We start from the raw sequence: 17,288 nt of genomic DNA on the forward strand, positions 1-17,288 counted from the left end.
TTTCTTTTAAACTTCTGCTCCCAAACATCTTTCTATGAGACAATTTTTAATATTACTGGAAAAACAGAAAAGCCCAAAGGGATCAAGTGAAATATTTACAACTGAGTGAAAACGGGAAGAAGAGAAAATGCTTTGACACATATTGAGACTCTTGGCTGCAAACAACAAAGGTTCTGTCAGGTTTCCTGGGAAAAACAGGAGGCTTACCAGGAGAATGCACGTGGAGGGCAAGCAGATGCTGAGCTACCAGGAAGGACAGCAGGTCAGGGGTCTGGTGCTCTCCCCTCTCTGTCCCATAGGCCCCCGATTCGGCCTCTTCTCTCCCCTGACCACCTTCACAGCTTCCTTGTAGTTTCTGCTCCCTCAACCCGCATGCGCAGGCCGTTAGAGCTCTCAGGCCCCTCTCTAATTGAGACCCTTCCGTCTGAGCTCTCTGCTACTAATGAGCACATTCTTGCTGCACTTTAATTTCTTAGAGGACTGAGTCTGCCTGGCCCCATTCACCTGTTGGTGCCAGGTTACATGATAGGCCATTTTCAGCCAATGCAATGGTCAGGTGTCTGCCTCTGGTCCAATTCCTAGGAGCAAATGAGCGGTGGGAAGTTAAAGGATGTGTTCGGGGCATTTCTCATTAGAAACGGCTGTGGTGGAACCAGCTCTGATTGCAGTCTATATTAAAAAGTAGTGATAACCAGCTCTTCTTCAGGACTAGCAAATGTGCTCTTAAACTTGAGCTTCAGGACATTTCTATTATTTTATTCCTTCAATCATTTATTCATTCTGACTCATCTTCTATCATAAAAGATTTGAGGTGGCTTACAAATCTATATATAATAAATAAGGATCAAATAGTTGAGAAATGTAGGCAAATTCTTATTTTTCTAAGAATAGAAAAATAAAAACCCAGGGACAAAATTTTCACCACATAGTACATAAAACTCAACTTTGGAAAATTACCAAAGGTAGGCCTTGAATTTGTCTCTAAACCTGAAACCTGCCAAGCTTAATAGCAATTGGCTAGATACAAGGCAAAAGTCCTGGCAGAAAATGTCATTTACATTCAAATAGGTTACTAGCCAAGCCTATGGAAGCCTACCCCTCCAAAGAGACAATCACTCTCTCGCTCTCTGTCTCTCTCTCTCTTTCTTTTTTTTTTTAAGATTTTTTATTTATTTGACAGAGAGAGAGACAGCGAGAGAGGGAACACAAGCAGGGGGAGTGGGAGAGGGAGAAGCAGGCTTCCCGCTGAGCGGGGAGCCCGATGTGGGACTTGATCCCAGGACCCTGGGATCATGACCTGAGCCGAAGGCAGACGCCTAACGACTGAGCCATCCAGGCGCCCCTGTCTCTCTCTTTCTAGTAATTTCTGGGCCACTGTGATGGGAAAGGAGACTCCAGATTAGGTCTCAAGGCTTCCTCTGGTTCTGGTCTCTTAAGGATGGTTGAGATTTCATTGACCAAGCAAGAGAACAAATCACTAAGAAGGCAAGATTTTATGTAGCTAAAACCAACCTCCAACACAACTTCAGTACATTGAAGGCTTACCCCCTTCCCTCCTCCCAAAATGGAGACATGGTTTGAAAGTTCAAAAGGCATGTCATAAATTTCTCACTTCTTTTTTATTGTTCATTGTAAGGCAAGAAGTATATAGGACGGCTGGCTCAGTGATTTTTCCACTCTCCAGTTTTTTGCCTATAGCATTTCTGACATTCTCAGATCTTCTGAGGCTCTTTATTTACTTTTTTTTTTTTTTAACTTTCTTTTGATTATAGAGCAGCAAAAAGCACTAGAAAGCTTGGCCCTGGTGCATAATGGATGAGTTCTATCCTAGAGTATCAGGCCTGACATGGCTGGGTGAGATGCACTATGGGAGCTCTGGAAAGGGAAAGGGGATGTTCCTTCACAGGCTGGACTTGGGAATCATTCTATTTTAAAGGACAGCTGTTGTTCAATACTCGTTGAGCGGTGACCATGTTCTAAGTGCCACAGAAGCATGTATATGACTTGACATTTGAAAAGAGGAGACTAGTTTTTATAGGAACCGGTTATTTGATACGATGATTGTATGGAAAGGGGTAGAAAGGGATTCTTGGTGCTTTAACTCTTGCTAACTGAGAAAAATGTCACATAGATTGCCAAGATGGTGATCCTGAAAAACCATTTACAATATTCAATTAACAATAATTAAGGAACTCAGTGGGAAGCTCCTTACTGACTTGCTAAATAGCAAAAATTTGTACTTGGCATTCCCAGCGGGTGAGAGAAAAGATAATAAGTACCCAAAATGTAAAGACAATCGAAATGAAACCAATTATGACAAAATTATATTACTCAAATAGAAACACAAGTTGAATCAGGAATATTTAAGTTTTTGACAAGAAATATTAAAAAGAGATACAGTAACGTTTTAGCCATTAATTGATCATCTAATCTGGTGTAGTTCTGGGAAGGGAGCTGCTTTATAAACCTCCAAGTTTTACATATGCTGATAAGGGACCACAGTCTATTATAACAACCTCATATCTTTAGGAGCTAGTAAAGGCTAATTTTCTGTTAATATAGTTAATAATGAACCATAATTGATTCTATTACCAATGGTCTCGAAAAGACAGTTAGCTAGTCATTTAGCCCATCTTTTCACAATCACAGACTCACAAATACTAATGCTAATTTGATTTACTATATTCAACTTTCGCAATTTTCAACTATTCTCCACCAGCTAATTTTCTAAGGCATTACAACAAAGATTCTTTTTTTCTCCTACCCTTTTATAGTTTTTCTCTCCTGCTTTGTTACGATCCTTCGCTTCCCCAATAATTTCCCCTCCTCCACATATTTGAAATGGTACAATCAACCTCAGACTTGAAATAATCCTCCAATATCCAATCCAGTACAAGTCAAGGGTTGTCTGCATATGCTTATCATGGAGCAAATCTAAAGCATGGAAGACTTCTTAGGTTTCATTTAATCCAACCTTCCCATTCCTCCATGCATATGTATTTATATGCACATTTCACACTGACAAATACTTAACTCTACAAACCTAACCTAGTCTGATCTCTGGCAAGGAAAAAAAACAAATCATTAGTACATTCATCATTAATCCAGCAAGCATCTGTAGAAGTTTTCCTCTGGTGGACTCTTGTGTATGTCCAAACCTCTGTTGGGCGAACTGAATCTTTGGGTTTTAAATATTCGGTTTAAGTATTTAATACTTTAATATTTTTAATATTAAATATTTTAAATGATTGGTTTGAAAATTAATAAATGAATAATAAATAAAACCTTTAAGTATGTTTGAACAAAACCCTCATATTTATTATCACAGAGCTAAGCTCAATCAATCTTTTCATATGAAAATAACTCTGAGGAAGGCATAAATCACAGCGATCTTGCAGAGGTAAACCTATCTGTGTGTTTGCGTGTGTGTGTAAATATAAACAGATGTGTATATATATATAAATATGTTTTTCAAAAACTTGATCATACTTTTCTGTGGCTTGCTTTTTTTCTTAATATGTTACAAATATCTTTCTATTCCAACTAATAGATACCAATTTTACCAATTTAATGGCTACATGATGGTATGGTTGTAGTTTACCTCATTTATCTTCTGTTGTTCAACATTTAGGCTCTTCTGGTTTGCTTGTACACACATCTTTACATACTTATCTGAGATCTACTCATTCAACTGGGATGAATTTCTGCAGGTCATAGAGTTAAACCTTTAAATATATATTGACAATTCGCCCTCCAGAAAGGTGGTTTTATTTTGCATGGGTAGTGTATGAAAGTGTCAAATAACCCATCCAGTACAACTCAGGTTTTTCTTTATATGATAGATGAAAAGAGGTATCTGGTTCCATTTGTATTCTTTGGTTACTAGTAAGGTTGAAAATGCTTTCATATGTTGAATAGTCATTTCTCATTTAGTAAATTCCCAGATCACGTTCTTTGTTCACTCTTATATAGTAAGGAGACCCTTTATTATGTACATCTTCAGTCTTACAAATGCTTTTCCCGGTCCGTATTTGGCTTTTAAACTTGTTCCCAGGATTTTTTTCTGGCTATTTTTGTATGCTAGTTTTTAAAAAATAAATGTTAAAATCAGTTTTTAATACATTTCAAAAAATAATTCCATTTGGGAGACTGATAGAGGTTTTGTCAAGTTTTGAAAACAGTTTTAAATGTTGGGTATGGACTCTGGGCAATGGAAGCTCCTTTGGCCGTCTGTCATTCATTGAGTGCCTCCATATGGCAAGTGCTAAGCTAGCCGTCATGGGGGCTACTAGAATGTTTACACCTGATCCCTGTCTTCAGATCTATGCAGAACAAACAAGCAACACAACTCCTCACAGTTGACTATGAGTAAACATGAGAGGATAGGATAGCAGTAGCTTTGGAGTTGAGAGTCTGACAAACTGGTTGTTGACAGGAACTTGGGGGAAGATGTGTGGTTGCTGGTGAGCCAGTTGGTTTGCTTCAGTGGCATGACTGGTTTAACTTGGGGATTTTGTAGATGAATGTGCCACCTTCAATTACACCCTGTGTCTCTTTCAGGGTATATATCTATTCTGATCCAGTAATGGATTCTCCCTTGGAGCAGAGTGCCGACTTGGTCCTACTAATCCTGGCCATCAGGATATTTTCTTCACTCAAACAAAAGCAATGACCTGATCTAAGGTACTTTACTAGGGAGAACGCCTGCCGACCTCTAAGATTTCCATCAAAATCATAGTTTGCCAAGGTGTAAGCTGACCGCATCCTTTATAGGCGTGTGGATCAGCCAGCTGGCAAGTCCTGGCCACTACTCTCGCCAGGCAATCAGCCAACAACACAGGACTCTGAGCAAGATTCATTCCCACTGCAACATTTATTCTATTTTATTTTCTGAGGTGTTAGCTGCATTCTGTTAATTGGGACCTTTTGCAAAGTCTTTCAGGCACTTTGAAGTGTCCGTTCTCCCATCAATTTCTGGTGAAAATTTATAGTCCTGTCACATGGGTCTTCAGCAAGAAATCTGTAAAAAGAGTGAAGATTTTTTTTTTTCCTTTACCTAACTCAGTGTAGCAGAAATGAGGCAGGGGAACTGTCAGTCATTTCTAAGGATGCCAATTTTCACTGCTTGACAATCTTAAATGTAAAATTTCAGCTATTTGATGATATGCCTGAACATAGCCCATCCCCCGGATCCGATGATAAGTGTTGAACAGCAGGTTTGGGGCCCTTTGCTTAGGCATGATAATTTAGGGAAATAGTTAGCTCATCAAAATTGGCTGGGTGCCCTGTTTTCATATTATCCAGACAGAAGTCACTGAACCACAACTTTGCTGCTTAGAAACAGGCAGTAAACGGGAGGGAGTGGGGAACTATGAATAGTTACCATAACCAGTCATGAAGTGCACTTTACACTCAAGGATGAACTATCACATGTTAAGTTGTACCCACAGATACGTCTGGGAGAGCACTCCACAGATCTGCTGGCCAAACTCTGGTCTTTGCCAGCCAGCTGACCTGAACCAAGACCGAGGACGCTGGGAACCAGAGGTTCTTCGCATGTGAGAAAGAGGGCCAATTGATGGCTTCTAAGTTCTCAAGCTCCGTGTTCTGAGGACTTGGTTGAAGAACTACATTCATCATGTCTCCATTTGGGTAGACTCTACTTTTAAAATGTCACTCTTTAAAACGAGAAACCTAAAACTCATGAAGCAATGACTATTTATTCAGTCTCCGCATGTGGTTCAGCAGAGCATGCCCTCTGTCTCACCTTAAGAAGTTCACGTGCTCACAGTGGGTGAATAAAGGCCGGGCACAACTACCCACGGGCTGAGATAAGAGAGGTGCAGAGGACTGTGGGGTTTGGAAAATCACAGATGTGACCCTTTCCAGCTCCTTTGTTCGAAGACTGAGCCCGTGAGAGCTGGCTGGAGACTGCAAGCGGGTTTCATGGAGTATTCGGCATTTGCTGAGAACCTTGCACGAACGTGAGATTTCCAAGAGATGAAACTGAGGGAATTCTAGGCAGAGAGAACAGAATAAACACAGATGCAGACATAAGGAAGTTCAGACAATATTTAAAGAATTCCTGAACTCAAACACCTAGAGACAACAAATCCAATTTGTTTGCAATCCAGGTTAAGGTATTAATTTATCTTTTCTGCAAATATTTATTGACTACCCACTGTGTAGGACACACCACACTTGGCGCTATAAGACATCCAAAGATGACTCAGGAAGTTCAAGTATAGGTTTAAACTAGGATTTTAAATAATAAAAGAAATATATGCATATTTTGCATAAAATATGGAAAACAGAAGAGGACAAAGAGCTAAATTAAAAATCACCTACCTTATTTAAGTTTATAGACTTTGAAAGTAATGTCTCATCTAGCACACAGAAGCAAAGATATAAATTTGGATGAATACAGAAGCAATCACTGATTAGCTCAAAGCAACATTTAAATTGATCTTTCCAGTGAAAAGGCATTAGAAAAAGCAATCTAAAGAACACCTGTTTAGATGCAGTAGAATCAACAATTAGGTTCTTCAGGGAATGAGGAGTTTTCAGCCGCCTTTACTCCAATGAGAAGCAATAGAGCTTAGCATTTTTATTACTGTAATCAAGAACATTAAGGGGACCAGAGGAAAATATTCACACCCACCTCTTAATCTTCGAGAGGAGGCAAGTCCCTTAAGCCACTCACTTAATTAAGCACAGGCTGGGGTTGGGGGAAGGGGTCCTCTGTAGGATTCTCCCTGTGACTCTTCCTCAGAATCTGGGCTCTAGACTTTAGAGTAAAAGAAAAAAAAAAATACGGTTTCAACTTCCAGACCCAAGGAGACCCAGGCAGTGAACGTGACTGGCGTAGAGGCGGAAGAGGTACGCTCAGTGCCTCCATATGGCCTCTAGTCTAGAGTGGGGGGTGCCATCCCCCAAGTGTCAGTGTGCAGTGGGTGCTGCATGACTCCCGGGAGCGGCATTCGCAGAGACCCTGATGGGCGTGCCAAGCGGGAAAGCGTGGCTTCCCCCCTTCCTGTCCCCTCTTCAGATGCCTTCCTAATAGTAACAGAAATAATGGTAATAACAGCTAGCATCTATTTAGCGTTATGTGCCAGATTCCATGCATTTTCCGTGCAAAATCCCGCTGATTCCTTGCAACCACTCCATGAGCAAGTAATATAAATATCCACATTTTGTAGATACTAGAGTGATCACCCAATAAAGTATTATCCCAACTGGGACACTTTTTGAGAGCAAAAGGAGGTGCTGTTACTACTGATAGTGGGACAACAGGTGTAAACCAGGACTGACCCAGGGGAACCAGAGCACGTGGTCCCCCTGCAGATAAGTCTGCTCAGGTGCAGAGTCAAGGCCAAGGATACTTGGCAGTGTTAACCTCAGAATGTTTCCACTGAACAGCTTTCGTCCTTGTGCCAGGCCTTCCTGTGCTTCAGTGTTTTTATCTGTAAAATGGGGGTGATGAAACGACTTCATACAGTTATGGAAGGATTTAACCAGGGTGAAGTACCTAAGGGATGGATAAGAACTCAAAGCAAGAGCCACTAAAAACCTCAGTTCCCTCTCTAGTGGCCCTGCGGAGTCCAGGCCTCCGGAAGCTCAGGCAAGGCCTTTCACTTCTGTGGCCCTCAGCTGGTTCGTGCAGGTAAGAATGGGGCTGAACTGAGGGCAAACATCCCTTTCTACTCGGACATTCCTCCTTCTCTGATTCCTCTGGAGTTCATCTATGTTCACCCACATGCAAGGAGAGGAATGCCCCCCTCTCTTCTGCTTTTAGTTCAGAGAATGGAGTCCTTTTGCTTATGCTTACTTTCATTCTCTAGTGCTTTCCCTAGGTGGTGGAAATGGTGAACCTGGGAGACCTTTCTCTCCCCTCTTCTTTCCGTTACCTTTTGCTTGTGCTGGAGCTCCTGATGTGGCTCCCTTTTCAATGTGGGGCGGAAATACCAGGGAGCAAGCTGTCAGGCTGGTCAAGGAATCCCGTTTGGATCACGCCTATGACCTTGTCCTTTCTTGGAGCCACAAAATGTCTGTATGAGAAAAAATAGGCTACAAATTGCATTCAAAGGTCACATTATAATGCCTATGTGAGGACCATTTTTCCTAAGAACAAACACTGGAATTTCATTGAGAATGAAACACAGGAATGAATCAAAGGCAGTGGGCGGAAGGAAGAGCATGCGGGCTTGTGCTTAGGAGATGGTTCCTCGCCACCACCACAAACCCTCGGGGCAGGGTGGCCTCCAGAAAAAGGCAAGGACACTGGAGCATGCTTTTTCCTTTCCTCCTGCCCCCCCTCCCTTCCATATCTCAAAGATAGTAATGGAGCACCAGTGATGTTGCTTTCAGGAACTGTGCTAGGCTCTGAGGGTTGGAGTAGAGGAGAAAGTAGACAGACACGGTCTCTGCCTTCACAGAGCTTCCATCTTCGGGATGAGAGAGAGGAAAATCTAATTACCACATGAAAATGTGTCAGTGGGACCCTGAGAAGCACCGTGGAGGAGAACTACATCGTGCCATAGTGAGGTCTGACCTAGTTAGGGAGGCCACGCAAGGTCTCCCTGAGGAAGTGGGGAGGCTCCTGCGGAGACGGGAAGGATGAGTCGGCATTCCGGGCAGAGGAAGCAGCTTGTGCAGAAGCCCTGAGGTGAGAGGAAGCTCCGAGGGTTTGAAGAACTGAAAGAAGGTCAGAGTGTCTGGAGCTCTGAGAACAGGGGGATGGGGTACAGGATGGGGCTGGAGAGGGACATAGGGCCTGTAGGCCTCTTTCAGCATTTAGGATTTCCCTAAAAGCCACGGGGAATTTCTCCAAGTGTTTTCAGCAGTAAGTTGAAGGATCAGAGTTTATTTGAAGATGATTGCTCTAGGAAAATGGTTCAAATGAGTCAAGAAAGGAAGCGAGGGAATAAGGAAATAAGGAATCACGGTAGCTAATGTTTATGGAACATGTTTTACTACGGGCCAAGTATTGGCCTATGAACTTTATACACAGCTCATTTAATCCTCACACAGCCCTATGGGCCAGACGCTACTATCCCTCACTTTTCACGGAAGAGGAGATTGACACACAGGAAAATTGGGCCAGCACTGGTTAGCTAGAAAGTGCTGGAACCAGGCTGTGACCCAGCGGTGCATCTCCAGATCCCACAGCTCAGCACTCAGTCTCGACAGCACAGATGCTCCTTCCTGTCCTCAGGCCAGGCAGGAGCCGAGGCAGTAGCAGGGGGCTTGTCCCTGGCTAATGGCTGTGGACAGACAGACCCTACGGCTATTAAGTGGCAAGAACTGAAAAGACTCAGGCCGGCAGCTGGAGTGAAGAGAATCCCAGGTTCCTGTGTGGGAAGAAGGTGGGAGGGGTTGCAGCAGAGGGGGCTCCGGATGGGCCCAATTGGAGGTGGGGAGCTTGGGTGGATTGTAGGGACCTCCTTACAGTTCTGGACCTAAGGAAAAGAAGACAGCTTTGGAAACCCAGTGTGAGCGCTCAGGTTTTCTTGCCTTCTTCTCCTCTTAGTGGGAATTCCGTGCGGTCCGCTAAGACTGAACCACTTTAGTTCTCTTCTTTTAAAAGCTAGGCCTCCACCATTTCTTTCCTGCTTCATTTATTCAACATGGTGTTTAAATTCTTTTAGTTGGTAAAAGGTTTGCTTTCGCTCTGACTGCATTCCTAGAAATTCTGTCTGAATTTTGCTTGGATTCACATGCTCCTGGATTGCATCCCCCCTTCTCAGAATTAATCTGAACAAATAGCCATGTTTTCTAGCTTCCAAACACTGTTCCAAACGACGATTGACGCTCCTAATTCTGACGCTGGTCAGCTTTGAGCCTCAGAAGGTATACACTGTTTTATCTCAGCGGTGCACTTCAGGTATCTATGTGTTCAAATTTAAGCAAAATGAACTGTTCTTACGTACAGCTGCCACTAAAATACATTTTTAAATACACAGTTCCTACTCTCTTGCCTCACGATTAGTTTTGGAAAACTTGCTAAAAAACAATCTTCTTACAGATTTTAAGTTCAAACTACTGGACCACACAAACCAACTTGGCAGAGCTGTTCTCTGATACACATATGTGCATTTACACACACACACAGTTTTAAAAAGGAAGATGAGGGGATGTAGTATTGCAAAATTTCTGTAAATTCTAAAATCTATCACCAGACAGACAGTTTTAACAAATTAGTCAATATTATAATTCTAACTTTGTAGGGTACCTCTGGCTAAGCTATCTCTCCCCTAATGATTCCACAAAAGCAGCTAGACTCCATTTAGGCTTCTTTGTTAAAATGCATTGGGAAGTGGGGGTAGATCGTGCATTCATCAGTTCCTGTAATGGTTACTGGGTGCTTACTAGTGCCAGAGACTGTGGGAGGGGGCACAGTGATGTGCTAGAAGGGGCATAAGCTCCATCTTAAATTTCAATCTTATTGGGAGAATCGGACTAAAGAAGCAATCAAATTCAGAGTTCCTGGAGGAAGAGAGCTGTAAGCCAAGACCTGAAGGATGAGTAGAAGTTATCCTGGAGAAGAGAAGAAGGAAAAAGAAGAGGCAGAGGGAATGCCATATTCAAAGACTCAGAAGTGAGCAAGAACAGTGGGCATTAAAGAACTGTGAAGTCCAGTAGGGCTGGGTCTTAGAATGCAAGAGAGGGGTTGGTGAATGAGACCAGGTCCCAAAGGGTCTTATAACCATGTTAAGGAATCTGGAATTTATCCTGAGGGTAGAGGGAAGCCCTTGAAAGGGTTATAGCAGGGAGTGTGGAGAATCGAATGAGGAGAAGCTATTTTAATGACCCAGAGAAAATGGTGGCCTGCACTAGGATAGTAGCTGAGGGGAAGATTCAAAGGGTTACTGGAAGGTTGGCCAGAGGAGAGCAGGGGAGGGGCAAGGTGACAGGACAACTCCCAAGTCTCCGGCTTGGCCAACTGGACGGATGACAGAGCCATCCACTGAGAGAGAGAGGGCACGGGGTACCTGACGGGGGGGGAGGGGGCAGAGAGAGTGGTGTCAGACAGGTTTCTGCAGGCTGAGGCTGAGGTGCCTGTGGGACACCCAAAGTAGATGACCACTACCAGCAAGGTAGTTATTTAATTCGCTAGTTATTGAGGGATCTAGACTAAAGATAGAGACATGTAACTGAAGCTAGCTGAAGGAGCAGATGAGAATGTTCAAGAAGAGGTGTCCAGTGATTTTAGCAACATGGAAGTCACTTGTGATTTTGAAGGGGCAAGTTCAAGGAGGGTGGTGGAGACAGAAGGCTGGTTGCAGGGCGAGCACAGGGAGAGGAGCAGGTAATAGGCAGTGTAGACATCTCTTTCAAGAAGTTTAACGAAAAAGGAAAAGAGGGTCTGGGGCAGCTGCTGGGTGGTAGTTTTAGATCTGGGAGACTCTGGTGAATTTAAGTATCAATGCTAAAAATTCAGGAGGGAAGAAGGGGCTGAGAGCTCAGCAAAGAGAGGCATAGGGGAAGCTGGGGATGACATCCAGGGACTGGGGAAGGTAAAGAAGGTGGAAGGATAAGTGTGGGAGAGGAAAGAGCATAGGCTTGGCTGTGGGGACGGGCTGAAGATGTTCTCACTGAGGTTTCTATTTGTCTGTTAGTGCAAGGCAAGAAAATCTGTTAAGATGGAACTTATTCTTTTCCTCACAGTTAAAAAAAATCCAAAGTAAAACAAGATTTCATTTTTTTACCTATCAGATTGGCCAAAATAAAAATATTCACTAAGTCCACCCCACTATGAAGGATACCTTCTTTAATCTATTTCTCATGCATACACAAGAGTGTCTACTAGGGAAAATGAGGGTTCATTTTACTGATCAAGGTGAGTGGCCACAGGGGCCGGCCCAGAGGAAGCATTACTTCTGGGTGTTGTCTGCGAGGGTGTTTCCAGACGTGATTAGCATTGGAATTGCTAGGCTCAGTAATGTAGATTGTCCTCCCCAGTATGGGTGGTCATCACCTAATCCGGTGACAGCCTAAGCAGAACAAAGGCAGAGGAAGGAGGAATTTGCCCGTTTTTCTTGCCTCACTGCTTGAGCTGAAGTGTGTCATCTTCTTCTGTCCGGGGACTGAGATTTACACCATCAGCCCCCCTGGTTCTTAGGCCTTCAGATTTGGGCTGAATTACACCACTGGATTTCCTGCGTCTCCAGCTTAGACAGCGTATCTTGAGACTTCTCCGTCTCCATAATCGTGTAACCAGTTCCTCATAATAAATCTATGTGTCTATATATATCCTATTGTTCTGTTTCTCTGGAGAACGCTGACTAATATAATGCCCATGCCCATTTTTCTACTAGGTAGTTGGTCTTTTCCCTATTGATTTTTAAGAGTGGAGAAGGTTTGAAGTAGGCTTTACGGAAGGGAGAAGACATGAAGAAGGTTGGTGTTTAGGGCAGCCACCACGCTGCATCCGGAGCTAAGTACAGAGCTCTGCAGGTCTCCTCACATTGAATAGCTTTTCCCTTAACTGTCTGTTTGCAGCCTGGCCTGTGATTTCTTTCTCCTAAAGGTTTACAATTCCCTGAGGCCATTGCTGACCAACAGGCCTGCAGTCCGAGTAGGAAGGAAGGAAGGCCCTATTCTTTTGAGTTCCCATTGTCAGCCTGTGGGTGGGTGGGAGGGAGGCAGAAGTGCCTAAATCCCTGAATCAGCTCCAGGAATGGACTCGGGGCCTCCTTGCTGGGTTTTGGTGTTTACTCTGGGCACCAGTTCCCCCTACTTGATCTAAAGGGTGTGGCCTTCCAGACCCCCAGTGAACCAACCCATATCAGCTCTGCTGGACATTGTCCTTCTGGAGGCAGATCTTGATGCTGCCTGCCCCAGCTGGGTGCCTTCCTACGTGTAGTGACAGCTACTCTCTTTGTCTACACACAGTCCTAGGCCCAAGGGCCAGACAGCACAGGGCTGAGGACGCAGGCAGGGTGGGACTGGGCTTCCTCAGCAGGTAGCTGTCTCCCTCCCGCCCTTTTGCATTTTCCAGAGTCCCACAGATGGGAGTTCGGAGCCTGGAAGGCGTGAGAGGCCAAGTTATGGAAAAGTAAATGGAAAGCCCAGCACGTACCCTTTCCCAGGGCAGAACTTCGAGCTTCCGGCTACTCATGAAGCCTCAAAGTGGTGTGCAATGTTTTGTAAAGCTGTCATCATAACATTCAAATCACAGAGTTAAAAAAGGGCCTAAGTAATAAAAGGATAGAAACATATTTCAATCGTTTATTAGCACACGGGATGTGCCAGGTGCTGTGCTAAAAGGCTTTACATACATTGGCCCTTACACAACCCTATAAGATAGTGACCATTATTATCCCCATTTTACAGATGACAAAAGTGGGGCTTAGGGCTGCTAAGTAACTCTCCCTAAATCACAGGGCAAGTAAGTGGCAAAGAAGGCATTTGAACCTAGCGCTAATGTGGAAACTCGCAAACCCAGCATTAGGCTAGGGCATTGTGCGTCCTGCTGATCCCATCAGTGCAGATGTGCCCAGGGAGGCCCCAACTGACTGGCGAGTGTACTTGACGTTGCTCAATGCTCTGCAGATTCCTCTTTTCCTAAGAAAGAGCCCTGCCTAAGAGTTCTGCCCCAGGAAACTCAGTCACATCACAGGTTTTCAAAAACAGACCCACCTTAATAAACAGACACTTTCCCTGAGTCCACCTGAGCCTCTCTTGTTTGGTGACCAGATGAAGGACATGCCCTGGGTGCATGATGGCTCCACCCACTGCAATAATTACAAAAAGGGAGATTCACATCACAGGTCCTAATATTCAAATGCATTGGAAAGGCTAGCATTTTTCAGCTAACCTTTCATAACCATTGCTTTTAGATTCCACTTCTTTATTTTTTTTTATTATGTTAGATTCCACTTCTTTAATTAAAAATAATTTCTTGTCCCCACCTCCTATCTAACCCTTTTGCTTGTGAGTGGAGGTTTAAGCTTGGAATCCTGGCATCCATGGAGATTTGACTTTGAGCTAACAGGTGCTGGGGTGCAGACCCATAACTAGAATCCAGAGGGACACATTATTTTCTTTTTCAACCCTCTTGATGGCTGAAGGTGCTAACCATGTCACTATGTAGCAGCTGAAAAGGAAATTGAGCACAAAGAAAAAAATGACACACCCCTCAACCCACTGTTTAAAGACAAACATTCAAAACATGTGGACTGTGGAATTTTTTTTTTAACTTTTTACTTTTATTGTTTAGGTTGACACTGATCTGAAAGGATCACCTTTCTTTGTAATATGCACTACTGTAACAGACATTTATGAAGACTGAGCCACATGGAAATGAGAAGATGCTCCTACCAGCAAATTATTATAGTCGGTTAACTCCTCCAAAAGATAGGCAATTTTGTAAAATTGTTCCAGTATCTGCTTCCCCTTTGTCTCAAGAACCCAACATTTAGAAAATTCCTTCAAAATTTCTTAAGCCACAAGTAGTACATGCCTTCCGAAATGCTAAAAATGCCAAAACAGTATTTTGATTTTCAATGCTCTCTCTCTACTGCAAGTTCCTGCGTCATTATTGTAAATGTCCTCGGGGTGGGGAGAAATGAAGCTTTTTTTCCATGTGTAGCGGAGGTGACTCCAATCATAATTTTTGGTTACTAATAAAGAAAAGTGCAGCCAACTGAAATGGCCCAAAATAAATTGTTGTTGAAACTAGCATTTTTAAAATTGGTATAGTTGGAATCTCAAAGGCTTAGAACTAATTTACAAATGGTAAGTCACAGAGGAAGCTCAAAGAGGCCTCACCTTCCAGGTTGGGATCAAGGAACACAGCTTGGCATCCGGTGGGTCCCTCTTTGAGCAAGACAACAGGGACTGCCTGGATGGGGTTTCTAAGCTTGAGGAATACACTTCTTAAAGTCCTTTATTACTTTCTGGTTCTGTTTTCTATCTTAAGGGGGATAGGTGTACAGGGGCAAACGAGGAAGGGAGGAGCAGAAAGGAAAATATATCGCCCAGTTAGAGAAACTTGATGGCATAATATCCCAATGGATGTGAACTAAATTTAATTGGCAACTGTGCCCAAAGAAGGTCGCTTCAAGAGGAAAATTCCAATTTGTGGAGTGCCAGGATTATAGAGGTCAATGGCAACTCCTCTCAAGTTCTAAGAGCTGTTCCTTTGGTTCTCTGCCCTGCCCCTCTGTCGCCAGCCCATCCTCACTCTTAGGCTACACTGTGATATGATGTAAAAGAAAGCTATGTCTGAAGAACATGTCCTCCCCAGGAAAGGCATTACATTGTCTGTGATAGAGTGTCTTTGGAGACAGGACCAGGTATGAACCCTGGCTGTCCCAGGTACAAGCTACGTGACGCAGTCAAAGTACTTAACATCTCTGAGTGTTAGAATGCTTGCACGGAGCACTGGGTGTTATACGCAAACAATGAATCATGGAACACTATATCAAAAACTAATGATGTACTGTATGGTGACTAACATAACATAATAAAAAATAAAAAATAAAAAAAATGAGTGTTACACCAGTCAGAATGGCTAAAATTAACAAGTCAGGAAATGACAGATGTTGGCGGGGATGCGGAGAAAGGGGAACCCTCCTACACTGTTGGTGGGAATGCAAGCTGGTGCAGCCACTCTGGAAAACAGTATGGAGGTTCCTCAAAAAGTTGAAAATAGAGCTACCGTATGATCCAGCAATTGCACTACTGGGTATTTACCCCAAAGATACAAAAGTAGGGATCCGAAAGGGTACGTGCACCCCGATGTTTATAGCAGCAATGTCCACAATAGCCAAACTGTGGAAAGAGCCAAGATGTCCATCGACAGATGAATGGATAAAGAAGATGTGGTATATATATACAATGGAATATTATGCAGCCATCAAAAGGAATGAGATCTTGCCATTTGCAACAACGTGGATGGAACTGGAGGGTATTATGCTGAGCGAAATAAGTCAAACAGAGAAAGACATGTATCATATGACCTCACTGATATGAGGAATTCTTAATCTCAGGAAACAAACTGAGGGTTGCTAGAGTGGGGGGTGGGGTGGGAGGGATGGGGTGACTGGGTGATAGACACTGGGGAGGGTATGTGCTCTGGTAAGCGCTGTGAATTGTGCAAGACTGTTGAATCTCAGATCTGTACCTCTGAAACAAATAATGCAATATATGTTAAGGAAAAAAAAAAAAGAAGAACAAGAAGATAGCAGGAGGGGAAGAATGAAGGGGGGGAAATCGGAGGGGTAGACGAACTATGAGAGATGATGGACTCTGAAAAACAAACTGAGGGTTCTAGAGGGGAGGGGGTTGGGAGGATGGGTTAGCCTGGTGATGGGTATTGAGGAGGGCACGTTCTGCATGGAGCACTGGGTGTTATGCACAAACAATGAATCATGGAACACTACATCTAAAACTAATGATGTAATGTATGGGGATTAACATAACAATAAAAAAATCTTCAAAAAAAAATGAGTGCTAGAATGTTCATCTGTGAAGTAAGTACAGTGGAACCTGCCGTGTATATTTTTGAGTGTGACTGTGAAGGAGTACATAAATGCAAGTTTTTGGAGTCCCACTGCCCAGGTTCTCATTTTTCCCTGACCATTTTCCCACTGTGTGACTTCATATAAGTAACTAACTTACATGTGCCTTATATAAACATTTCCTCGTAAGTTCTTTTAAAAATTAAATGAGATGTTGGTACACCTCTTGCAAGTAAGTATCTCGCACAGAGTAAAATGCTTAATATATATTAGCAGTTATTATTATTAAATAACATGTGTAAAGTGCCTAGGATTTAGCCAGGAAGGTATGTTCTATAAATGATTAATTATACTTACTAGTTCAGGGGCACCTGGCTGGCTCAGTAGAAGAGCATGCAACTCTTGATCTCGGGGTCATGAGTTCGAGCCCCACGTCGGGTGTAGAGATTCCTAAAAAAAATAAATAAGCTTAAAAAAAATTATACTTTTTAGTTCAAAAGCTATAACTGGTGTATTTTGAAACATCTTCAGTTATTCAACCTAAATACACAGGAACATCTCTTTGTACTTTTTAAATGTTGTATTGAAGTATATAACACACATACAGTAAAAGTGCAGGCATCTCAAGTATAAATTTAATTATATATTAACCCATGACTTTAGAATCGAGAAGCTTTCTCTGCTGAGTCTGTCAATTAGAAGAAAGATTACTTTATCTAATTAAAATGACAGTTTTAATCAGAGAGAGAAAAGCAGAAATGTAACACTGAATATACACAATTTTTCTTTTTACCAAGAAATAGCACACATTTTATTCACATA

The 17,288-nt window shown here is 42.9% G+C and overlaps 1 long non-coding RNA gene across 1 annotated transcript; it reads right to left on the minus strand.

Moving 5' to 3' along the window:
• Positions 1-1,325: 1,325 nt before the first annotated feature.
• On the minus strand, positions 1,326-16,860 carry LOC116632401. Its single transcript, XR_004299408.1, has 5 exons — positions 16,824-16,860; positions 13,642-13,736; positions 7,908-8,048; positions 6,662-6,787; positions 1,326-6,017 (listed from the first exon to the last, which is right to left on the minus strand). It is a non-coding gene; the product is annotated as an uncharacterized LOC116632401 (long non-coding RNA).
• Positions 16,861-17,288: the final 428 nt, after the last annotated feature.

The sequence above is a fragment of the Phoca vitulina genome, unplaced genomic scaffold, assembly GCF_004348235.1.
Source record: "Phoca vitulina isolate PV1807 unplaced genomic scaffold, GSC_HSeal_1.0 scaffold6, whole genome shotgun sequence".
NCBI lineage: Eukaryota > Metazoa > Chordata > Mammalia > Carnivora > Phocidae > Phoca > Phoca vitulina.